This window comes from Chlorocebus sabaeus, chromosome 21, assembly GCF_047675955.1.
Source record: "Chlorocebus sabaeus isolate Y175 chromosome 21, mChlSab1.0.hap1, whole genome shotgun sequence".
Classification (NCBI taxonomy): Eukaryota; Metazoa; Chordata; class Mammalia; order Primates; family Cercopithecidae; genus Chlorocebus; species Chlorocebus sabaeus.
In genome coordinates, this window is record NC_132924.1 from 39,222,450 (window position 1) to 39,249,964 (window position 27,515).

Here is a 27,515-nt window from a genome sequence, read left to right on the forward strand (position 1 = left end):
CCATCACTACTAACAGGATTCTTGGATGAGGCAAGGACTTAGACCTCTCACAGGTCTGATGTTCTAGGATTTGACTATTGTTACGGCAAAGGAAGAGGAAAAGGGAAATGCCAGCTAAATGAGTCAGCAGTTATAGCAAAACTATCCCACTGTTCTTGGGGTCTGATCTACTCACCCTCCTTCCCGCTTATTTCTCCAGTGGGTTCCCAAGGTTCCAGTGGCTCCTTGAGAACAGGGAGATAGCTGACTCATCCCGCTGCCACTCCTGGGCAGAGCTCAAGAGGAGCTAATGACCAAAGTCTGACCAATGGGTAAGCATACATGCTGAGATGACTTTTATGTCTTCTCATTATTTCCAGGAAAGAAAGAGGGGGAAAAAGAAAGGAACATTTTCCAGTGACACATTTTTAGTTTGAAACTAGCTGTACATGAAAATCGCCTGTAGTACTTTAAGAAAATACTGATGTCCAAGGCCCACCCCCAGAGGTTCTGACTTAATTGGCATGGGGTGGCAATCAGGCAGTATTTGTTTGTTTTTCAAGTTTCCCAGGTGATTCTAATGTGCAACCAGAGACAAGAGTTATTTTAGTGCTTAGGATCATCATTTCCCTTCTCTTTTCAGTCTGACTGTGGGCAATTTGACCAGAGTCCTAAACTACTTAGTAAGAAGCCTGTGGTGGATATGGATTATTTAAAGTTCATCTTGATCTGAACAGAACTGTTAGGATAACTTTCTCTTCAAAACTGATGTGTTTGGCTCTTGTAATCTTTCAGCTTTTGTAGGCTGAGATGGCTCTGGTGGGCGACTCTAAGCCTGAACAATGCTTCCTAGGTAGTAGGGGCTAGGAAATTGGTGTTCCTAACTTCAGTATATATGGAATGTTTTAGCTAAGCATAAGCTCCCTGGATGACAGGGATTGTGTCTGTCTCAATTCGTCAGACAATGGGCAAATGTGGTGGAATCTTCCTTCTGTGTTTTTTACATGGAAGTGGAATTCAGAGCCAGATCTCATAGATCTAAGATTAGGCTCCACAGTGGAGCTTTAGCATTTCGTATAATGACCTCCTTCAATTAGCAGTGTTTACTCTCTTTCTACTACCTCATTTCTCCTCAAGGTTTCAACGGTGACCTGCCAACAGCTCCCAAATCTACAGGTTTCACCCAATTTTTGACTCATGACCTGTTGACAACCTCCACCTGGATATGTCATGGGTTTCCTCAAAACCCGACATTTATAAAACTGAACATCCTCAAAACTTCTTCCCTTTCTCACCATTCCTGTCAGTTAACAGCAGCTCCATATACTCCATCACTTGGGTGGAACAAATCAGAGTCCACTTAGCTTTCAACCATTCATGGAGGAAATATTTATTGAGTATCTACTGTGTGCCACCCAGTGTGCCAACCACTGTCCATATGATGGTGATTAACCAAGAAAAGGGCTTGCTCTTATGGAGCTTGCAGTCTTGTGGGGAGAAAGATAACAGAAAGTAAAGACATACTTACTTTCAGGTAGTGAGTAGTGCTGGAAATAAAGCAGTGGGAGAGAGAGTGATAGTGGAAGCTACTTTAGAAAATGTAGCCAGAGGGGGCCTCTCAGAGAGACGACTTGAATGATGAGAAGGGCCATTAAAAGAAGGGGAATGATAAAGGAAACTGCAAGTACCTGGGCCCTGAGACAGTTAAAAAAACATCTGAGAGACCAGTGTCTGGAGTGTGGGCTGAGCAGAGATGAACTTGGTCAAATCACGTTGGACTTGTACAATGTGGTAAAAATGATGGATTTAACTGCACTTTATCTTAGTGTATCTCTTTTATCCACACCTTCCTTTCCAGGCTGCCAGCCACATTGTTTATCAAGAACCTATTACATTTCTCTTGACTATTTACCTTCTCAACTTCTCCAACTCCTCTTCCTCAGGCATCTTTGCTGGCTCTTCTCTTTCTCCTCTTTAACCCCTATCTCTCAGCAGGCCTCAGACTTCTCTCCTATCTCTCTCAAGAGTGCTACCCTAGACCAGCCTGCCTCAGATTCTCCTTCGCCCTAGAAGGGCCAAACACGTGGTTAGTCATCTTCCTTGGGTTTTAGCACATTATCACACACACATTAGGTCTTAGCACATTATTAGAACTGGAAAATCCCTTATTTGATGGAAGAACTGATTTCCTTTTTAACCCTAATTCCTCTCCTCTACCCCCATTTGAATGTGTATCTTTTCATTTGGATGAGTTCTTGTGGAATGTCCATTTTCTTTGAATGCACTTATTTTAAATTCTGTAAATGATATTATAGTATCCCTTCTAGTCTCTTTCCTACTTTTTCATTAAGCACTATGGTTTTAAGATCTATCCATGAGGCTATGTATATTTCTAATCTGTTGCTCCTAACAAATGATAGTATTTCATGGTGTGCACATTAATCAAGGTAGCCTAGGCTATGCCGAAGTAAAAACCCCCAAATCATAGTGGCTTAATATATAATTTTTTTTTTTTTTTTGATATAGAGTCTTGCTCTGTCACCCAGGATAGAGGGAAGTGGTACAATCTTGGCTCACTGCAACGTCCGCCTCCTGGGTTCAAGCAATTCTCCTGCCTTGGCCTCCTTAGTAGCTGAGACTACAGGTATGCACCACCATGCCTGGCTAATCTTTATATTTTAGTAGAGATGGGGTTTCATCATGTTGGCCCTGCTGGTTTTGAACTCCTGACCTCAGGTGATCCACCCTCCTTGGCCTCCCAAAGTTCTGGGATTACAAACATGAGCCACTGTGCCCGGCCCTGTTTATTGTTTATTAATGTAGAATCCTCTGTAAGTCTGGCTGTTCCCTCCATAGGTCATGGAAGCTCTATTTTTTTGTTTGTGTGTTTTTGAAACAGGGTCTCGTTCTGTCACCCAGATTGGAGTACAGTAGTATAATCTCGGCTCACTGCAACCTCCACCTCTAAAGTTCAAGTGATCCACCCATCTCAGCTGGGACTATAGGCGTGAGCCATCACACCCAGCTAATTTTTGTATTTTATGTAGAGATAGGGTTTCTTCACATTGCCCAGGCTGGTTTTGAACTTCTGGGCTCAGGCAATCTGCCCACCTAGGCCTCCCGAAGTGCTAGGATTACAGGTGTGAGCCACCATGCCTGGCCAGGGAAGCTCTCTTTTAAGCCACAGCTCAGAGATCCCTTCTACTTCCATTTCATAGCTATGTCACCAGGAAATTATGACTTTCAGGGTTGTTAAAGGAGAGAAGAAAAAAATGTAGGGAATTCATATCCATTCTTACATTCTTCAGACTTGAAGTAACACATATCACCGCTATTCACAGCACATTGACCAAAACTGTTGAATGGCCCCGACCAACTGTGGGAGGGGGTGGGAAATATGAGAAGTGCATTGGCAGCCAGTGAGCCATAAATGTCTCTGATATGGTGAGTATCCACCATATTTTATCTACATACTGTCCAAGTGGTGGACATACAACTCCCCACCGACACAAACAATGTTGCAGTGAGTATCTTTGGCCTAGAATCTCATGAACCTAAGTGAGAATCTTTTTGGGAAGTTGTAGTAGGTTAAATGGTTCTCAAAAAGGTAGGTTCACATCCCAACCCCTAGAACCTATGAATATGACCTTACTGGGAGAAAGCATCTTTGAAAATGTAATTAAGGATCTTGAAAAGAGATCACCCTGGGTTATCCAGGTAGGTCCCAAATCTAATAACAAATGTCCTTCTAAGAGACAGAAGAGAAAACACAAAGAGAAGGCAGAGGCAGACAGTGGAGTGGTGCAGTCATAGTCAAGGAGCACCTGGAGCTGCCAGAAGCTGGAAGAGATAAGGAAGAATTCTCCCGTAGGGCCTTCAGAGGGAATGCAAATTTTTTTTCAGATTTCTGGCCTCCAGAACTGTGAGAGAATACATTTCTATTTTTTAAGACACCAATTTTGTGGCACTTTATTAAGGTAGCCCTAGGAAATGAATACATAGTTTGGTGACTAGAAGTGAGGTGCTACTGTAACAAATACCTAAAACTATGGAAGTGACTGTGGAATTAGGTAATATGTAATTACCCAAGGCTGGAAGAATTTTGAGGCAGAGGATAGAAAACTTCTGGATTCTGGTAAGGGCTCAGAAGGAAGTAGGGTACATGGTAGAGAAAACTTCTATTATCTAAGAGAATACAAATTTTGCTGTAAACAGAATGTTGCTAGAAGGAAATGAAGAATGTGTTACTGAAAGCTGAAGGAAAGGTCATCTTTTATATACAGGCAGAAAAGTTGGCTGAATCATGTTTTCTTTGTTGTATAGAAAGCCTAATTTGTAAGCAATAACTTGAATATTTCTGAGTAGAAATAAAAGCAGACTTCCGAGAAAAGTATTAAAGATGCAGGCTGGTTTTCCCTGGCTGCCTATAGTCAGATAAATACAAGCAGAAAGATAAGAAAAGAAAGGAACTGTTAGATAAAAATGAACAAGCACTTTTATTTTGGAAGTTACCAGTCTACCCAGATTGCAAAGGATGCTAAAGTTAGGAAATTCTGTTAGGAAGTATGCTCTAGAGAGAAGGCCAAGGATGTGGCTGGACAACCTTTTGCTGAAGAGATAAAGCATGACTCAGGGATACACTCAAGCATCTCACCAGACACCAAAAGTAGAAATGAGTTACTCATGGAAAATCTGTGGAGAACCCTTTTGTCTAATGGCATGAATCCCTGGACCCCCACAGGAGAACCACAAGGGTTTTGCACATATTGTATCTGCAGACTGCCAGCTTGAACTTTTAAAAGGATAGAAGCAGGATGAAATATGAGAATGCTATCAGACTTCCAAACTTCTACAGACAGAAAGTGGGCCAATAGAGCTAGTCAGCTGTAAATATTTGCTACCATTTAAGAAAATGAAAGAATGATCCTGAGGCCCACCATAGGTCAAAAGAATAGACCCCTGTGGGCTCAGAGGATAGGGCTACCACAAACCAAAAGGCAGAACTGCCATGGGCCCCAAGGGTGTGTTGAATGACAGAGGATTATTCTCAAGCCTTGAAACCTAACGAAATTTGCCCTGCTCAGTTTTGACTCCTTTGGGATTGGTGACCCCTTTATTCCTTCCATTTAATATTTTTTGGAATGGAAATGTCTATCTTATGCCTAGCCTACCTTTGTATTTTAGATATTTGTATTTAGATAACTTGTTTCCTAGTTTCATAGGTCCAGAGATGGAGAGGAATTTTGCCCAGGATAGACCATACAGATTTCACCAACACCTGATTCAGATGATGCAATTTGTAACTTTTTGAGTTGGTGATGTTTAGATGACATTTGGAACTTAAAGTTGATGCTGGAATGGGTTAAAACTTTTGAAAATGTTGGCCTGGAGCCATGCTGCTGCTGTGCCCTGCCTTTTGTGGCCCAAGCCACCACTGTACTTCATCGTCTCACCAGAGCCCATGCCACTGGGGAACACCCCAGAGTTCTGGGCCCCATCTCTGCTGCTGCTCTGAGTACTTGTATGCCAGAACCTAGTGCTGCTGCAACTGCCCGCAGGCCATACCAGACCTGGCACCAAGAAGGATCCCCTTGGTTAGGACTTCTCTCCCTAGGGGAAAAAGAGAACAGGGAGATCCCAGAAGTCCTTGCCACCAAGGATCCCAACAGCCTTTGCTGCTGCTGCCATAACCTCAGATATCTGTAGCCTTGGCTGTGTAGGACTCCTAGAGTTGTCCCCAATGCTGACCTCAATGATAGAGCTGCATGAAGAGTACACCACAGCACACATTCTGAAACTAGAGCCGCTGTACCCTACCCAACTGGCATTCTCACACCCTCCTGCAGGTGAAAGTATTTCCCCCACTGAGGCTAATCTGTAATGTCTGGAATAGGTGACTGCTCCCTCAAGTGTGCATATATCAATGCAAAGCCCCAAGAAATACAAAAAGTCAAGGAAACATGGCACTACCAAAGGAGCACAATAATTTTCTAGGAACTGACCCCAAATAAATGGAGGTCTATGAATTGCTTGAAAATGAATTCAGAATAATTATTTTAAAAAAGCTCAGTGAGATACAAGAGAACACAGGTAGTAACTCCACAAAATCAGGAACATAATGCATGAACAAAACTAGAAATTCAACAAAGAGATAGAAATCTTGAAAAGAACCAAAAAGAAATCTTGGAGCTGAAGAATACAATGAATGAAATGAAAAATGCAGTAGAGGGCTTCAACAGCAGAGTCAATCAAGCTGAAGAAAGAATCTGTGAACTTAATTACAAGCCTTTTGAAATTATCTAGTTGGTGGAGAAAAAAGAAAGAAAAAGTAGGAAAAAAAGCTGTGGGATTTATAAGACACCATTAAGTGGCACAATGTATGAATTACAGGGGCCTCAGATATAGAAGAGAGAGAAAAGGGAAGAAAGTTTATTTAAGAAATAAGGCTGAAAACTTATTAAACCTTGGGAGATATGGACATTCAGATTCATGAAGCTCAAAAGTTCCCATTCTCAACCCAAGTAAGTCATGACAGAGACATATATGTATATAATCAAATTGTCAAAAGTAAAAAAAAAAAAAAATTTCAAAAGCAGCAAGACAAAAGTGACACACCACACACAAGAGAATCTTCATAAGGCTGTCAGTAGATTTATCAGCAGAAACTTTACAGACTAAGAAAGAATAGGATAATATATTCAAAATGCTGAAAGAAAAAACTGTCAGTCAACAATACTTTCTCCAGAAAAACTGACCTTCAGAAATGAAGGAGAGATAAAGACTTTCCCAGATAAACAAAAGCTGAGGGAGTTTATCACCACTAGACCTGTCTTATAAGATATGCTAAATGGAGTTCTTCAAGCTGCAATAAAAGGACACAGTTTGCGAGTAAAGGTAAATATGTAGTATAATATTATACTATAATATTTACAGTATTTATAGTATTATAGTATAATATTTGATATTTTATATTTGATAAATGTAGCATATTCATGATATTCTCATATGAAATGGTGGTATGTAAGTCACTTTTAACTCTATAAAGGTTAAAAGATAAAAGTACTAAAAGTATAACTACATTATTTCATTAGTGGATACATAATATAAAAGATGTAAATTGTGACTTAAAAAACCCATAAAATGTGGGATCAGAGAGAGGCAAAAGTATAGTATTTGTATGCAACTGAAGTGAAGCTGTTATCAGCTTAAAACAGACTGCTATAACTATAAGATGTTTTATGTATGCCTCATGGTAACTACAAAGCAAAAATCTATAGCGTATACAAAATGATAAAGAGAGCAGAATCAAACATACCACTGGAAAAAAAAAATATATCAAACCACAAAGGAAGACTGCAACAGAGGACGAAAGGTACAAAAAAATTACTACATAGTCAGTAACAATTAACAAAATGGCAGGCTGGCACAGTGGCTCATACCTATAATCCCAGCACTTTGGATGGCTGAGGCAGGAGGATCACTTGAGGCCAGGAGTTCGAGACTACCCTGAGCAACATAGCAAGACTCTGTCTCGACAAAAAATTTTGAAGAGTTAGCTAGGAATGGGAGTACACACCTGTAGCCCGTGCTATACTGGAGGCTGAGGTGGGAGGATCACTTGAGCCGAGGAGTTTCAGAAGTTCAAAGTTACAGTGAGCTATGATTCTGTGATTGTGCCACTGCACTCCAGCCTCAGTGACAGAGCAATACTCTGTCTTTAAAAAATAAAATAAAATAAAATGATAAGTCCTTACCATCAAAAGTGACTTTAAATAGTTTAAATTCTCCCCTTAAAAAATAGAGTGGTTGAATGAGTTAAAAACAAGGCAATTATATGCTTCCTATGAGAGATTCACTTTAGCTTTGAGGATACACATAGGCTGAAAGCAGAGGATGGAAAGAGATATTTCATGAAAATGGTAACCAGAAGAGGGCAGGAGGGGTTATACTTATAAGAGACAAAATAGACTTGAAGTAAAAAACTGTCACAATAAAACAAACAAGATAATTGTTTAATGATAAAAGAATCACTTCATCAAGAAGATATAGCAATAGTAAAGATTTATTCACCCAACATTGGAGCAACTAAGTATATAAAACAAACATTAACAGAACCGAAAATATTAATATAAACTGATAATGCCAATACACTGTCATTAGTACAGCATTAACTGGTATTATTAGTACAAATCAAATATTAACAGAACTGGTAAATAATACAACAACAGTAGAGGACTTTAATACTCAACTGTCAACAATGCATAGATCATCCAGACAGAAAATCAATATGGAAACAGTAGGTTTAAACAATCCTATAAACCAAATGGAACCAACAGACATATACAGAACATTCCATCCAACAGTAGCAGAATATATATTCTTCTCAAGTGTGCGTGGAACATTCCCCAGGATGGATCATATATTATATTAAAACAAGTCTTAATAAATTCAATAATATTGAAATCATATCAAGTAACTTTTCCAACCATGATGGTATAAAACTAGAGTAAATAATAAAAAGAAAACTGGAAAACTCACAAATATGTGGAAATTAAACAATATACTTTTGAGCAATCAGTGGGTCGAAAGAGAAACCAAAGGGAAATTAAAAACATTGAGACAAATTAAAATGAAACCTCAACCTACCTAAACTTATGGGATGCTGCAAAAGTAGTTCTGAGAAAGACACTTGTAACAATAAACACTATTTTAGGAAAAGAGAAAGATCTCAGAAAACAACCTAACTCTATACCTCAAGGAAATAGAAAAGGAGCAAACTGAGCTCACAGTTAGCAGAAGGAAGGAAATAACAAAGATCAGAGCAAAAAATAAATAAAATAGAGACTACAAGAATAATAGGAAAGATCAACAAAACTAAAGTTTTTTAAAAGACAAGATCGACAAACCTACACTGACAATTGACAAACTAAAAAATGTTGGTTTGACAGCCAAAGTTAGACTGAGAAAAAAAGAATACTCAAATGAAATCAGAAATAAAAGAGGGGACATTACAACTGATCCCACATATATACAAAGAATCATAAGAGAATAGGATGAATAATTGTATGCCAACAAATTGGGTAACCTAAAAGAAATGAATAAATCCTTAGAAACTACATCCTACCAAGACTAAATCATGAAGAAACAGAAAATCTGAGCAACCCAATAATGAGTAATGAGATTGAACCATTAACAAAAATCTTCCAATAATGAAAAGCCTAGAAATAAATGTATTCATGGGTGAATTCTATCAAACATTTAAAGAAGAATTAGTATGAATTCTTCTCAACCTTTTCTAAAATATTGAAGAAGAGGGAACACTTCTAAATTCCTTTTATGAGGCCAGCATTACCCTGATATTAAAGCTAGACAAGGACATTAAAAGAAAAAAAAAAAAAAACAAACATGTATCAGTATTCCTGATGAACATAGATGCAAAAATCCTAAACAAAATGCTACCAAATGGAATTCAACAGCACATTAAAAAGATCATTCACCCCAGTCAAGTGGATTTATCCTTGGGATGCAAGGATGGTTCAGCTTATGGAAATCAGTAAATGTGATACACCACATTGAGGAATGAAGGATAAAAATTATATGATCATCTCAATAGATACAGAAAAAGTACTCTGTAAAATCAGCCTCACTTCATCATAAAAATTCTTATCAAAAAGGGTATAAAAGGAAAGTACCTCAACATAATAAAGGCCATATAGAACAAGCCCACAGCTACTATCATACTCAATAGTGAAAAGTTGACAGCTTTTCTTCCAAAATCAGAAACAAGACAAGGATGCCCATTCTCATCATTTCTATTCAACATAGTGCTAGAAGTTCTAGCCATAGTAATTAGGCAAGAAAAAGAGATAAAAAGATCCAAACTAGGAAAGAAATTAAATAGTTTCTGTTTGTAGATAACATGATCTTGTGCATAGAAAACCCTAAAGATTTCACCAAAAAACTGGTAGAACTAACAAAGGAATTCATTAAAGATGCAGGATACAAAATTAACATATAAAAATCACTTGTGCCTCTGACACTAACAATAGACTATCTGAAAAATCAATAATTAAATAAGAAATTAGGAAAACAATTCCATTTATTGTAGAATCAAAAAGAAGAAAATACCTAGGAATAAATTTAAGTAGGTGAAAGATCTGTGCACTGAAAATTATAAAAGATTAATGAAAGAAATTAAAGAAGACTGAAATAAATAAAAAGATATCCTGGGTCCATGGATTAGAAGAAACAGTGTTTGTTAAAGTATCTATACTACTCAAAGCAATCTTCAGATTCAATGCAATTCCTACAAACATTACAGTGACATATTTTACAGAAAAAGAAAAAATTTTTTTTAATTTGTATGGCACCACAAGACCCTGAATAGCCAAAGGAATCCTGAGAAATAAAAACAAAGCTAGAGGAATCACACTATCTGATTTCAAATTTTCTTATAAAACTATAGTAATCAAAACAGTATGGTACTGGCATAAAAACAGTCACAAACCAGTGGAACAAAACAGAGAGCCCAGAAATAAACTCAAGCAAATATGGTCAACTAATCTTGTACAGAGTGTCCAAGAAGACACAATGCGGGGAAGCATAGTCTCTTTTATAAGTGGTATTGGGAAAATGGAATATCCATATGCAAAAGAATGAAATTGGACCCTTTTATCTTATGAAGAAACAAGCTAAATGGGCTAAACACATAAGACCTGAAACCAAAATTCTAGAAGAAAACATAGGGGAAAAGCACCTTGATATTGGTCTTCATAATGATTTAGTAAATATAACACTAAAAACATGTCGACAAAAGCAAAAATAAACAAGGGGATCTACATCAAACCAAAAATATTTTGTGCCACAAAAGGAACAACAAAATTAAAAGGCAACCTATGGGATGGAAGAAAATATTTGCAAACTATATATTTGATGAAAGGTTAATGACCAAAATATATAAGGAAGTCATATAACCTCCACCTCAATAGCAGAAAACAAAACAAAACAAAACAAAACACAATTTAAAAATGGGCAAAAGACCTGAATGTCTGTTTTTTCAAAGACAACATACAAATGACAAACAGGTACATGGAAAAGTGCTCAACATCACAAATCATCAGGGAAATGCAGATCAAAAGCACGAGATATCACTTCATGCCTGTTAGGACTGCTATTTTCAAAAAGTAAAAGATAATAAGTGTTGGTGAGGATTTGGAGAAAAGGGAACTCCTCTACGCTGTTGGTGAGATTATAAATTTGTACAGCCATTATGGAAAGCAGTTTGGAGGTTTCTCAAAAAATTATGACCCATCCATCGCTTTTCTCAATATGTACCCAAAGGAAATAAAATCAGTATTTCAAAGAGATATCTGCACTCCCATGTTCACTGAAACATCATTCACCATCGGCAAGATATGGAAATATCATAAGTGTCCTTTAACAGATAAATTGATAAAGAAAATGTGATTTATATATTTATTATATTTATATGTATTTGCAATGAAATATTATTCAATGTTTAAAAAAAGAAGGAAATCTTATCATTTGTGACAACATAGATGAACCTGGAGGACATTATGCTGAGTGAAATAAGCTAGACATGGAAAGATATGTACTGAATCATCTCACTTACGTGTAGAATCTAAGCAAGTTGAACTCATAGAAACTGAGAGTAAAACGGTGGTTGCCGGTAGTTGGGTGGAGGGGGAGAATGGGGGATTTTGGTCAAAGGGTAGAAACTTTCAGTTATAAAATGAATAAGTTCTGGAGATGTACTGTACAGCATGGTGACTATAGTTAACAATAAGGAATTGTATGCTTGAAATATGCTAAGAGTAGATCTTAAGCGTTCTCATCACCAAAACCAAAAAGTGGCAATAGCAACAAGAAAACCAGGTAACTATGTGAGGTGGTAGCTGTGTTTATTAGTGTGATTGTGGTAATCACTTCATAATGTTTATATAACAAAATGTCATGTTTACAACGTAAATTTATAAAATCTTTATTTGTCAACTGTACATCAGTAAAGCTGGAGGGGGAAAAAGTGAGACCTAAATAAAAGTTAGGGAGAAAGCATTTTAGGTAGGGGGACTGGCTCAAGCAGAAGAACCAAGGCAGGAGATAGTATGGCACATTTACAAGCAGGAAATCTAGAGCTGGCATAGTGGAGATACTCAAGTGAGCAATGGAAGATGAATTTGTAGGAATGAAAATATTAGACTAAGAATTTTGAACTATTTTCTCTAGACAACAAGAAGCTATAGAAGATTTTTAAAGGGATGGAAACTGTGGCATTTAAGGAAAATTAATCTTTCAGTAGTATAACATGTAAATACATAAGCTATGGGAAACTTTGGGAGAATAATAATGTATCTGTCTTATCCATCATTGTCTCCAAAGCACTTAATTCAGTGCCTGGCATGAGGTTCAAGTCAAGGGAGATAATTCGTGAAACAATAAATGAAAGAAGTATTGGCAAAGTTCAGTAAGAAGGCTGTTGCACAAAACACCCAGTGTTATGAGCTGAGGCTAGGGTAGTAAAGGAAAGGGATGGCTACATGTGGGAGACTTCACATGGGAGAATCTATTGTGTATAGTGACTAATCACATATCCAGGGAGAGGGAGAAAGTGAAGTCCAGCATGACGTGAGTGCTTGAAAGAGAAAGGTACAGAAGAGGAGTTGTTTGGATAAAATGATAATGAATTTGGCATTATTAATACATTTATTCATTCACTCGTTTATTTATTTTATTCAGTCAAATGACAGCATTTTAGGCAGAGGGAAAACATAAATAAGGAAAGTAAAGCAGGAAAGAGCTTAATTACTTCAAGGCATTGAAAATATGACAGTGAAGTGGAGCTTGGTGTACAAGGAGAGTGTTGCCGCATGAGATTATAGAATATGTAGGTGCTGAGCTGTAGGGAGTGGGAAACAGAGGCCTAGAACTCTGGTGAGACATTAGATTGGGAGATACTTAATTACCAGTGGAGATTCTAGACAATTTCTCAATGGCCTTCAGAGATTGCTTGGCTCTGTGGGAAACCTGGTGCAATGCTTTTCAGATACCTATGTCAAAAGTTAATTTAGCATGTTGTTCCAGGACAATGAAGCAGAGACTGCTGTATGAGTGGCAGTTTGATAATCCCTCACTATAGTGACTTGATCATAGGCCTTAAACACCGTAATTTTTTTTTTTTTTTTTTTTTTTGAGATGGAGTCTCGCTCTGTCGCCCAGGCTGGAATGCAGTGGTGCGATCTGGCTCACTGCAAGCTCTGTCTCCTGGGTTCACGCTATTTCCTTGCCTCAGCCTCCCGAGTAGCTGGGACTACAGGCGCCCGCCACCATGTCCAGCTAATATATATGTATATATGTGTGTGTGTGTATATGTATATATAAAAATATATATGTGTGTATATATAAATATATATGTGTGTGTGTGTATATATATATTTTTTGTATTTTTAGTAGAGATGGGGTTTTGCCATGTTAGCCAGGATGGTCTCAATCTCCTGACCTTGTGATCTGCCCGACTTGGCCTCCCAAAGTGCTGGGATTACAGGCCTGAGCCACCGTGCCCAGCCCAAACACCATAATTTTATATTTATGTATCAAAATATTAAAACCAACCATCTTTTATACATAGGGGAGGCCATATGGTATTGTGGTTATAAACTCTAAAGTCAGACTGCCTGAGTTTAAATCCTTGCCCTGCACTTCCTACCTGTGTGATCTTGGGAAAGTTTCTTAACCTCTCTGTGCCTCATACTCTTCATTTTGAAAATGGTGGTAATAGTAGTGCCTCCTTAATAGGTTTATATGGAGTATTGGATGAAATGGTTTATATCAAGTGTTAAGAACAGTGTCTGGTATATAAAAATGTTTAATAAATCTTAGTACTATTATCATTAGTGAAACCACTTACAAAATATAAGTTGGAGTATTTTTAAAATTAAAAAATAAAATAAATAACCCAATTTAAAAATGGGCAAGGGACCTGAATAAGCATTTCTCAAAAGAAGATATACAAATGGCCAAAAGATATAAGAAAAAATGCTCAACATTGCTAATCATTCGGGAAATACAAATTAAATCCACAATGAAATACTGTTTAATACCTGTCAGAATGGCTATTATCAAAAAGATGAAAGATAAGTCTTGGCAAGGATGTGGAGAAAAGGGAATCCTTGTAAACTGTTGATAGAAATGTAAATTAGTCCAACCATTATAGAAAACTGTATGGAGGTCCCTCAAAAAAAAAATAGAATTACCATATAATTCAGCAATTTCATTTCTGGGCATTTACCCAAGAGATTTGAAATTACCTTGTACTCCCATGTTCATGGCAGCACCATATGCAATAGTCAAGTTATGAATCAACCTATGTGTCCATCAACAGACAAATGGATAAAGAAAATATGGAACTGAATACTACTCAACCTTTAAAAACTGGATGCAGTGGCTCACGTCTGTAATCCCAACAGTTTGAGAGGTAAAGGTGGGAGGATCTCTTGAGGCCAGGAGTTTGAGACCAGCCTGGGCAACATAGCAAGGCGCCATCTCTACAAAATTTTTCTCTAAAAATTAGACATGGTGAGGCACACATGTAGTCCCAGCTACTTGGGAGACTGAGGTGGGAGGCCCCCTTGAGCCCAGGAGTTTGAGGCTGCAGTGAGCTGTGATTGCATCACTCCAGCCTAGGTGACAGAGCTAGACCCTATTTCAAGAAACAAAAAACAGGCAGGGAGTGTTTAATTCAGCACTTGAGGAGACTGAGGCAGGCTGATCACTTGAGGCCAGGATATTGAGATCAGCCTGGCCAACATGGCAAAACCCCATCTGTACTAAAAATAGAAAAATTAGCCTGGCATGGTGGCACACACCTGTAATTCCAGCACTTTGGGAGGTCAAGGTGGGCAGATCACTTGAGGCCAGGAGTTTGAGACTAGCCTGGCCAACATGGTGAAACCCTGTCTCTACTAAAAATACAAAAATTAGCCTGGCGTGCCATTGCTTGGACTCAGGAGATGGAGGTTGCAGTGACCATGCCACTGCACTCGAGCCTGGGTGACAGAGTGAGACTCTATCTCAAAAAAAAAAAACAAAAAAACAAAAAAACAAACAAAAAAAACCATGCAGTTCTGTCATTTGCAGCAACATAGATGGAATTGGAAAACATGCTGAGTAAAATGAACCAGGCACAGAAAGACAATTACCTCATGTTCTCACATATATGTGGATTCTGAAACACTCGAATTCATAGAGCAAAGGGTAGAGTGGTGGTTACTGAGGCTGAGCAGGGGCAGGAAATGGAGACATGATAGTCAAAGGGCATGAAGTCTCCATTAGACAGGAGGAATAAGTGTTTTTTCATTGAGCTTTATTGCACAGTGTGGTGAATATATTTAATAATAGTGTACTGCATATTTCAGAATGGCTAAGGGAATACATTCCAAATGCTCTGACCACAAAAAATGATAAAAATATTTGATATGAATCAAAGTATTTGAGGTAATGAATATGTTAATTAGCTTGATTTAATTATTTCATATTGTATTCATAAATCATAGCATCACTTTGTACTCCATAAATATAGTTATAAATTATTAATTTACAATAAAATTTAAAAAACAAACTTAAAAAGGAAACCAATACAGATATTCATGCAACAAAGGTTATAGGTATGAATAGACTTGTTAAACTAAGTATCTGGCAGGTTTGTCTCCACGTTGGTTGTACCAGTTTACAGTCCCACCAACAGTGCACATAAGTTCCAACAATTCTGCTAACACTTTCCATTACACAGCCTTCTAATTTCCTACTAGTCTAACAGGTACAAATCAAAATATCACCATTTCTTTAATTTTGCATTTTACTGATTATCTTTTACTTTGAGTATTTAATGGTATACTTGATAGTTTTTTTGGTTTTCTTTTTTGGAAATTGTCCATTTATAGCCTTTGCTGATTTTCCTGTTGGGACTGCTTTCTTTTTTTGACCTTCAGGAATTCCATATGTATTCCAGTGGCCCTCTGCCCTCTCTCATTGGTTTTAGACATTACAAATATCTTTCTAGATTTTTTAATTTTTTTTTTTTTTTTTTTTTTTGAGACGTAGTCTTGCTTCATCGCCCAGGCTGGAGTGCAGTGGCGTGATCTCGGCTCACTGCAACCTCTGCTTCCTGGGTTCAAGTGATTCTCCTGCCTTGGTCTCCCGAGTAGCTGGGACTACAGGCATGCCACCACGCCCAGCTAATTTTTGTGTTTTTTGTAGAGACGGGGTTTCACCATGTTGGTCAGGATGGTTTCAAACTCCTGACCTCCGGTGACCACCCACCTTGGCCTCCCAAAGTGCTGGGATTACAGGAGTGAGCCACTGTGCATGGCCTTCTTTCTCTATTTTTCAGCTGTCCTTTAATCTTGTTGATAGTGTCCTTAATTGAAAAAGAAGTCCTTAATTTATTTCTTTGATTGCCCTCATCCATGTCAAATTATACTAACACCTTTTACTGTCTGTTGGAATTTACTAAATGATATGACAATGTCATGTTAGATACCTTGTTCTTCTTTCACTTACCCTTCAGCTGTTGTACATTATTTTTTTCTGAACCCAGTAAACTATGCAATCTTGGGTTTAGTAAAATCAGGAAATGGCAGGCCTTATTCAATAACAGAAAACACTGCAACTAATAAGGAACATTTGGTACTCCAGCACATTTCCTTGCATTCAGGCTGCTCACATGTGGATTTGATGTCCTGTGGTTGGGCCAGAAGATACAGCACCCTCCCCTCAAGGGCCCCTTAGGGTACCTGCTGAGACACATCAGGGCAAGCAGCAAACAGCTCTTTGGCCATCACTGCAAGTGACAGCAAGTGTGAATCAGAACAAGCAACAGCTGGAAAGGAGCTCAGGGATCATCCAGTTCGACCCCCATTTTACAGATGCAGGAAGTGGGGCCAAGGGAAATAAATGAGCTTGTCCAAGTCACGCAACTGTCAGTGAATTGCTAGGACTAGAACCCAAATCTCTTGACTTCCAATTAGCGTGGTTTCAGTTTTTCTGCCTTCCCCAAGAGGAGGCCAGAAATCATTTTTTGAAGGTCTCTCAATCAGATCTTGGACTTAATCCAGGAGGTCAGCAGCCTCCAGAATTTGGACCCATTTAACCTCTCCAACCTTATCTTTGGCCATTCTGAGTTAGTCCCTGCCTCATTGCTCTAAAGCTCCATGCTCTACTCTTACCTTTAAGCCTTTACATATGCTGTGGTCATGCATGATCATGCCAGGCATCCCCTTCCTTCTTCTCCCTGCTAATCTCACCCTTCAAGTGCTCATCCTTGGAGGTGTAGTACTACCTCTTTCATGCCACTATCAACTAGCATTATTCTCTCCCTTCTTTAGGTTTTCATAGCATCTGCGGTCTACGCGAATGCAATTTAGGCTTGATTATATGCTACCTTTGTTTTCTGGAATATTTCTGTTGTACGACTGAGCGAATCACTTAATGTCTCTGTGCCTCAGTCAATCTATTCACTAATAAAAAAGGAAGAGTTCACAAATCATTTCTAAAGATGCTTCTCTATAACAATCTATGTCTCCATAAGATTTTAAACTCCTCAAGGAAAGGGACTCTTTCTTCTATTTCTGTTGAAATTCCCTTAGTCTACTTGTTCTCAATGGGGACAAATTTACTCCTTAGGGACATTTAACAATGTTTGGAGATATTCTTGGTTGTCAGAGCTGGGGAGGGAGGTGCTTCTGAAATCTAGTGAACAGAGGCCAGGGATAATGCTAAACATTCTACAACGCACAAGATGGCCCCCTACAAAAAGGGGGTTTTCCTGCTCAAAGTGTCTATAATGGCAAACTTGAGAGATTCTGCCTTAGTCTCTAGGCCAACACCATGAACATATAATAGACACTGAACAAATAATTTTGTCTTTCAGTCAAAGAGAATTATCCTCATAGAAGGGATGCTGTTGGATACAGAGCTGTCAGGGGAATGAAGAAAAGCAAGTGAGCACTCATGCAAAACAAAAGCTAAGTCAGAGAAGAGAATCTAATTTTCCTTAGTCAAGAGGGAGAGTAGGGAGTACTGTAAAGAAGAAAATGTTGGATGGATGAAAGCTGAGAGCTGAGAAGTTATTTACTTTGTAGGAGGTGTTGACTTAAATGGCTCATCTTTTAGATATCTCTAGGGGAATATCTTGTGATTGTGGTAAACAGTGGTAATAACATTGGAATACATGAAGGAAAGTTCTGGGAATGATAATTTATGTTGTCAAGAAGACCTGTGTTTAGAAGATCCTTATTCTTACCTCCCTTTGAAATAAAGTCTGGGTGATGAAAAGTGTCTTTAATTTACAAATGAGGCAAGGAAATTGGTTGGAAGAGCTCTGAACACTGACCCCTCCAAAAGACTCTTTTTCCAGTTCCCTACTCAGGATTTTTGGGGATGGGGATGATGGATGACTAATTGCTTTCAGTGACTCCTCCCAGCCTCTGCCTTGGCTGTGCTTCCAATGTTCTTCCTCATCATGCCATGTCTGTCTTTCTCCTTAGGTTACAACATGCAAGAAAACCAATTAATTATTTCTTTGTCCCCCATCCCCTCTCCTCTTCATCATTTAATAAATATAATAAGAAATATCCTAGGCATAAAAAATAGCTCCTGAAAACGTTGGGATTGGAGGGAAAATCCATGACCTAGAAATTCTCTTAAGATGGATATCATTATTCTCAACCTCTCAGAACACTTGGCAGGAGATTCCATTATTAGTTCTCCTTGCAACCAGAGGTATTTGGCAAGGTTTTTGTTTAGATTTCTTTTGGGGAAGACATGCTTAAATTAAACATTTAAATTCATGAGAATATTTCAGTTCCTTGTAAACTTTTCTAATCACACTTCAAGCGAGGTATTATTTGTGGCTTCTCAGTGAGGAAAAGTTCTCCCGAGGGGGACTTCCAACAGTTCATTTCAGCAGATCTCTGAGTCGATGGTCAAATGCAGTGCATCATATAACAGGCTGAAATAGGTATACAAGCATTACTCAAAACAGTTTTTAATGGCTTAGATTCTTCTCTGTTGCACAGGATTATAGATTGGATCATAGAAAAATGAGTTATTCTCAGTCAGTGATATCTGGATTCCTTTTTCAGTTTTTCCAGTAACAGAAAAGTAGAAGAATTGAAGCACCTCTTTTTTGTTTTTTCTTTTTTTTTTTCACTTTCCTGTAAAGGTTTTTTGGGAAAATATTCTGGGGCAAGGACTGAGTGACTGTGGTATAACCAGTGTACAGCTCTATGTATAATAGAAATGTGATGAATAAGGGTGGCTCATTTGCTGCCACTGTATTTTTTGGCAGATGAATGCATGACATCTCTTGGTAAAATGGCCCAGAAGAAACACAGGAAGGAGTTATGAAAAGATAACACCCGTAAGTGTGACTACACATTTTGTGGTCCACTCATCATTTCTGTAAGTCTGGAATTTTGTTTTTGCATGCTTCTTTAAGGTTGCCTTTTCCTTAAAACACCATCCTGTTTCCTTAAAAACACCAAATAACATGGCTTAAGCCTGTAATCCCAGTACTTTGGGAGGCCGAGATGGGCGGATCACAAGGTCAGGAGATCGAGACCATCCTGGCTAACACGGTGAAACCCTGTCTCTACTAAAAAATACAAAAAACTAGCCGGGCGAGGTGGTGGGCGCCTGTAGTCCCAGCTACTCGGGAGGCTGAGGCAGGAGAATGGCCTAAACCCGGGAGGCGGAGCTTGCAGTGAGCTGAGATCCGGCCACTGCACTCCAGCCTGGGCGACAGAGCAAGACTCTGTCTCAAAAAAAAAAAAAAAAAACAAAACACCAAATAACAATCTACAAGGAACTGAGTGTAAGAAACTTGAATTGCTACTATAAACTCTATTTGTGGGCTTCTGCTTGGGATTTTTTTTCTTCTTCCCCCTTTTGTGATCACTTAAAAATACAACCCTAAAAGAGTTAGGGCAGCTCTTTGTTTGGTCTCTGGTTTTGCTTTCATAGGTCTTTTATGTCTGTGTGGCTGGGTGCAACTGAGGCTGGTTTTATAAGAAGCTACCAATAAACCTCAGAATGGGAAAAGATGAGTGAACTCTTACTCTGAAGGCAGAGTTTGTGTGACAGATGAAAGGGAGATCCCTTTTACACTTTATGAGAATGCATTATTTAGCGAGGCTCTATTTGATGGTTCTCCTGATTCCTTATGTGGGAAGGTATTGCTCAGCCACTAGCTACTTCTTATACTCATTAGGAAAATGGGTTTGCTCAGTCATTGAGTTTTGAGCATTTCACTTTAATTCTGTTATTTTCTTGAATATAGAGGGTAAAACCTTCTGCAAATAACTTGAAGAAGCATGTGGTAGGCAGAATTCTAAGAGGCCCCCAAGATTCTGGACCCTCCTCCATGTACACGTCTCCTGCATAATGGATATGATGCAGGACCGTGAGTGTAATAGAGTTTACTCCTGTGATTAGGTCATGTTATATGGCACAGTTTACTTAAGAAAGGGGGATGATCTGGTGGCCTGACTGAATAAGCCCTTTAAAACCAGAGAGTTTTCTCCAGCTGGTGGTTGACAAGGAAGGCAGAAATTTGACACAGGAGAATTTGACATATTTTTATTGGCCTAAGAATAGAAAGGGCCACATGGTAAGGAATGTAGATAACCTCTAAAGGCTGAAAGTGGTTCCCAGCTGGCAGAGTTCAGTCCTACAACTGTAAGGAAATGAATTCTACCAACAGCCAGAGAGCATGGAAAAGGACCCCAAACCCTAGAGGAGAATGCAGCCCCACCTTGATTTCAGTCAGGGAAGACCCTGAGAAGGGAATTCAGCTACACTATATCCAGACTTCTGAGCTATGAAAATTACGAGATAGTAAATTTGTGTTTTAAGTCACTAAGTTTGTGGTAATTTGTGACACAGCGATGGAAAACCAATATGAAGCAGGAGAAAGGTTTTGGGAGAAGAAAGCTATGTAAAAACAACATTCTCATGTTTGGTTCTAAAACAGAGTCACTGTGATGGCCAATTTTGTGTGTCAACTTGGCTAGGCTGTGATGCCCAGTCATTTGGTCAAACCCTAGTCTAGATATTGCTGTGAAGGTGTTTTGTAGATGTCGTCAACATCTACAATCAATTCACTTTAAGCAGGGGTGATTACCCTCCATAATGTGGGTGGGCTTCACCAATCAGTGCTGGTTTTAAGAGCCAAAACTGAAGTTTCCCAGACAAGAAGGAATTCTGAGAGACTGTAACATCAAAATCCTGCTTGAGTTACCAGCATGCCAGCCTGCCCTGTGGATTTTGGACGTGCCAGCCCCCATAATCCTGTGAGCCAATTCCTTAAAACAAATGCTTTCATGGACAGCGTGTTGGTCCAGTTTTTGTGGAGAACCTGGACTGATACAGTTATAAACTCAGTCGCCCTTGGGGACTACACAAACGGATGAGGTGTGTTGGCAGTTGATTTGACACAGTAAGGAATAGCACTTGACACTCAGCTACAACATGATGCCCTCTCAAAGGCAGCAGCTCATACACTGGGCCACAAATTGCAACCAGCCAGGAATACACGCCAGGCACTGCCAGGTCTTTTGATTTTTTAAAAAGTTTTTAAAGCCAGAAATCCAGAATTTTACACAAAATTGCCCAAATTCTAAATGTAGGCTATTTATTCAAAAAACATATATATTTTTAAAGCATCATGTGTACCACAAGGAAACAATCAGACATGTTCAGAATATGAGCTGTCTTATAAGACACACTGCCCTGGTCTCTTCAATAAGTCAAAGTCATTAAAATACAAGAACAACAAAAGCAGACCAGGGCTGGGAGACTGTTGTAGATTAGAAAGATTAAAAGAAACTAAGTTGTGAAGTGTTGAAGTGTGATAATGTCTGTAATTTATTTCAGAATTTATTTCTCTCCCTTACTCTTTCTCTCTCCACAAAAACACACACGGTAAAATGTTACCAACGATTGAATCTAGATACCAGGTACATATGTGTTTATTGTACTATTTCTTATATTTTTTGTATGTTTGAAGCATTTTATAAGTAATTTTTTAAACCACTCAGCAGAGTAGACCACACATATATGCCAGAGGATTCCAGTTTACAATCATTAGCAAGCTTTACCACATTCTGTGTGGCGAAACAAGGGAATTTCAGGAAGAACCAGTCAAGCAGAACAGGAGGCTTGACTGGTAGCACCCTGTGCACTTGGTCTGGGGAGCAGCATCTGTGGACTCCACACAGAACTGAGCCTGGGAGGCCAGGATTGGGTCACCTAGAGGCCTGTGTGACTTCAGCCGCAGAGGGGATGAACACATGATGGCAGGAGCAGCAGAGATCTGTTACCCTTGATTCCTGCACTCTGGGACAGCCTGACTCAGAGACAGTATGCAGGTGAATGAGCACCTCCTTCCTTACTCAAAACCTCAGGCACCTGCCCTTCTGTTCTCCCCTAATAGCCCTGGGTCCTGTCTGAGCCAGGGGTGATAGTATTTGACCTCACTGAGTGTTAAATGACTGCCAGAAAGAAGAGCTCAGTTCTCTACCAGCCTGCCCCATGGATCTCCAGCAGGCCACCTCACCAGGCAATAGGACGCAGACTAATTGAATTTGCCTCCCACTCAGACAACTGTTTAGGCCCATTTTGAAATCATGCATTACATATTTCTAGAGATGTTTGTAAGTGCAGCAAATACATTTAAATGTTTTGTGATTGGCTAGTTAAGAAAGAGAAAAAAAATTAAAAATGAGTATAGGGACCAGGATCTCCACCAAGCTCTTTACTGGAGTTGGTCTTCACCTGGAAACCTTCATTGCAGAGGCACTGGTATCCGACAGTGACCTTCATCCCCTTACCTTGGGTCTTTTCTACTGCAAATGTGGTCTCTTGTACCCATCAGTTCTTCTCCAACTCTTTTCCTTCCACACTTACTTCCTCTAGGCTGCTAGCCCTGTGCATTTACCTGTCCAGAATATTGTTCCACAAAGCTCTTCACATAGAGAGATGTGAGACCCATATGGAGGTCTCTTGTTCAAATGAGTGCAAATGTATGCATTTCACAGATGGCTTGGGCTACACTAATATATTAGTATCCTTTGCCACTGTAACAAATTAGTACAAATATAGCAGCATTAACAAAACAGATGTATTGTCTTATGGTTCTGGAGGTGAAAAGTCCAAAATCAGTTTCACTGGGCTAAAGTCAAGGTGTTGGCAGGGCTGTATTCCCTCTGGAGGCTCCAGGGGAGAATCCATTTCCTCGCTTTCTGGCTTTTAGAGACCACTTGTATTCCTTGGCTCAAAGCCCCTCCCTCCATTTTCTAAGCTAATAATGTAACACCTTCAAATCTCTCTGTGACTCTCTGCTTCTAGCATCACATCTCTCACTTGGACTCTTTTTCTTCCCTCTTAGAAGGACCCTTCCAATTACATTTGGCCTGCCTAGATAATACAGATAATATTATAATTTATTATCAATTGTAATCTCACCATCTCAAGATCCTCAATCACATCTGCACAGTCCCTTCTGCCACATTAAGTAATATATTCACAAGTTCCAGCAAGTAGGGACTGAACATCTTTGGGGGCTGTTATTCTGCCCATCACAACTAATGTTTAGACTAAATAATAACTGTAGAATACGGGTTTTTATTATTTTACTTGAAATCTATTTTTAAATGGCAATAAGTCCAGCTGATTTTTAAAGCTATAGCCTAAACAATCATTTTCACTCAGCCTCACCATCTTCCTGTCATAGTTGCTTGGTAACTTTAAATGTCTTTTGCTTTTGCTTGTTTTAACAGAACTGTTCTTTCCAGTTTCTAAGCTATAACCCTCTCCTCTGCTGCCCCTATTGTAAACGGAACTGTTTTCCTGTATTTTTCTTTTTTACAAATTTTGGGGACAAAATTCATTAAGAATTTAACTACTTGGATGAAATAAGAGTGAGAATTTTAAAAAATAGTTATACACTGCATAATGATGTTTTGGTCAATGATAGGCTGCATATATGACAGTAGCCCCAAAAGTTTGTAATACTATATTTTTACTGTACCTTTTCTATGTTGTGATACATAAATACCTACCATGGTGTTATAATTGCCTATAGTATTCAGTACAGTCACATGCTGAATGGGTTCGTAGCTTAGGAGCAATAGGCTATACCATATAACCTAGGTGTGTAGTAGGCTATATACCCTTTAGGTTTGTGTAAGCACACTCTATGATGTTTGCACAATGACAAAATCATCTAACAATGCATTTCCCAGAATGTATCCCCATTGTTGTTAAGTGATGCGTAACTGTATAATCATTGGTGAAAGACCACTGCTTAATAAAATCTATCAAAGTATGTATATTTGCCAATTGTTTTGATGTAGCCATTTTTTTTATCATGAGTAAAATAATACAGGAACTTAAATTTTTTCAGTATAACAAAGGGTGCAGTAATATCCTTACAAAGATGAAAGCTAACTTGATACTTTAACATTTTTCAAATAAATTAGAATTTTATAAATCTGTAACTCTAGATCAGTTTCAACAAAGTTAAGTGACACATCCATCTTTTTTTTTTAAAAAATGTATTTTGTAGAGGTGGGGTTCTATTATGTTGCCCAGGCTGATCTCAAACTCCTGGGCTCAAGTGATCCTCCTGCCTCAGCCTCCCAAAGTGCTGGGATTATAGGCGTGAGCCACTGCACCTGGCCATCCATTTTTTAACTCCATAAAGAAATGATCTCTATAAGATAAAATATAAATACCTATTTTAATAAGTAAAAGGGATTATTTGAAGTGAGACAGATCCTTTTATAGAGTATCTTACCTGTTTTCAGAAGTGAGATGCAAGGTCTTCCATTTACTGTGAATAGTGATGTCCATATGAAAAGGCTGGCTATTTGTATCTGGGGGAGAGAAGGGAAATTCCTACAAGAGTTGCTTTTCCAAAATTGAGTAGTGACATAAAATTATCTTCAGTTTGTAAATTACTGTTGATTATGTTTTTAGTTCAAATATCTCTTTTTCCTTGTCGTAAATCACTTTGGTGTTTTCCTTGGAATTTGAAGTAATCTAAGCTAAAGTGTTATCGGAACATCTGGCAGGAATTCAGGAAATGGCCCTTGAGCATTTTGGTATGTGTAAATCCAAGAGGACTACGGTGAGATAGAGTATTTGGGGCATGTGGGCAGAATAGTTTTGTGATTTTTCAGCTGTCTTAAAACAGTGTCTGGAATCTTTGCAGAAATTTAAATGTGTCAATTTTAAGTAGATATAATCTTCATATGGCTTGCCTTCTTTTTTGTCACTTTCACCCCTACAAATACACCCATACTTCATAGACTGTCATCTGAACACAGCAAGGAATGAATGAGATGCTGCTTTATTTCTTCCAGAGTAGATTGCCAAAGATCATATCATTGGTCTGGCATTTAGGATGGAAAGAGAGTTGTTCCTTAAGAAAATTATGATGAGACCTTAGTCAGTGCACATTTGAGAAAGTATCTACACATCTCAGAGAAGCTATTTTTCCAATTATGTTATTTTGCTAACTAATTATTATGTAGACTCAGGGAAGATATGACAAAATAAGGAGGGAGGTGTAACCTCTGCAGAACGGGAATTCAGTCCCTTCCCTTTGTCCTGGATCTGAAGCAGTGGTAAAAAACAGTAAGAGCCCATTTAACTAATTGCCAGTACTATTTTTCACTTTCTCATTCATTCAGCTATTCAGATTGGAGAATGGAGGTATAAGAGGTCTTTTAAACTATTTGGAAAGAAAAAAGATCTTTATATTCAGGCTCTATCTAGATGAATAAATGATTTGCAAAATGATGACAACAAAACTCCAGAAGAATGAGTATTTTCATCATTGCGAAATAGGAAAGGCCTTTCTAAGCATAGTGTAAAACCAAGAAATCCTAAAAGACCAACATATTTGACCACATGAAAATGTAAAATATTTACATGACAGAATATACTCTGAACAAATTTAAAGAACAAGTGAGAAAGATGGGGAAAAATTTGAAACATACATAGCAGATCAAAGGCTTATACAGAAAAAAATAAGGAAAAAGAAAAACTCAATTAAAGAAGAAACGCTAATTAGCCATAAACCTGCTAATATCAATAATACAAATTAGGCTGGGTGCCGTGGCTCATGCCTGTAATCCCAGCACTTTGGGAGCCCGAGGCCGGTGGATTTCTTGAGGTCAGGAGTTTGAGACCAGCCTGGTCAATGTGGTGAAACCCGTCTCTACAAAAATACGAAAATTACCTGGGTTTGGTGGCGTGCGTCTGTAATCCCAGCTTCTTGGGAGGCTGAGGCAGGAGAATCACTTGAACCCAGGAGACTGAGGTTGCAGTGAGCCGAGATGGCACAGTGGCACTCCAGCCTCTGCGACAGAGTAAGACTCCATCTCAAAAATAAAAAAAAAATTTAAAATACCCACTCTATATGAATATAGATATGCATATATACAGATATACTATTTGGTAAATTAGATTTGACAAAACTAAATAATCTGATAATGTTGAATGTCTGGTGTTAGTGAGAATAGGAGACAACGTAAAACCTAATTGAAGGGAGTATAACTTGTTATAACCTTTTCGGAGTGTGATTTCTTAGTGCCTATAAAAGTAATAATGTGCTTTTCTTCTACCCAGCAATTCTGCTTCTACCAATAGATGAGAATTTGACAAGGATGCTGCAGAGGAATTCTCACATCAGGCAAGGAGTCCAACCTGCTCATGTTTATTGTCCTGCACTGCTGAAAATCTCTAAGGCTAGTATGGAGAGTAACGTCTCTTTTCTGGTTGTAAGGCAGATCCCTTCTCCTGTAATACTTAGTTTGGGTTCTATACAACTGAAGTGAATTTTTAGTGACAAGCCCATCAACAGTGAACTTGCTCAGAGGCTCACTATCTACTTTAGTCCTCAGTTGTCAGGCCCATGTGGATATGAAATAGGATGCAACTTGCAGTGGAAAAATCATGTCTCCAGTATGCTAGGATTGAGGCAGCACCTCTCTGCCTCTGCTGACAGGGGAGAGACTGAAGGAAGCTTAGCAATTCCCAGGGAAGTGATATTATCTTGTCTGTGTGGTTTGGTTCATGCCAAGATGTCTTTGGATAACTTTATAAATAGCAGGTTATACTGAATACTAAATGCAGTGCGAGCTAGGAGAGGAAAGTACCTGCCTTTAGGTCTACCTTTATTCTTTAATAAACAAGGTAATTTACCTTGGGGCTTTGTGTTACTCTCTTATGGATTATAATTTTTTGACCAGGTACAGTGGCTCACACCTATGATAGTACTTCGGAAGGCTGAGGTGGGAGGATTGTGTGAGGCCAGGAGTTCAAGACCAGCCTGGACAACATAATGGGAAACCATCTCTACAAAAAAATTTTAAAAAATAAAAATTAGCTGAGCGTGATGGCTTGTGCCTGTAGTCCCAGCTACTTGGGAGCCTGCAGTGGAAAGATCACTTGAG

The 27,515-nt window shown here is 38.7% G+C and overlaps 1 long non-coding RNA gene across 1 annotated transcript; it reads left to right on the top strand.

Annotated features, from left to right (window-relative positions):
* Positions 1-27,515, top strand: LOC119626266 (uncharacterized). Its single transcript, XR_012090349.1, has 4 exons — positions 1-311; positions 2,506-2,623; positions 19,343-19,455; positions 26,689-27,515. It is a non-coding gene; the product is annotated as an uncharacterized lncRNA (long non-coding RNA).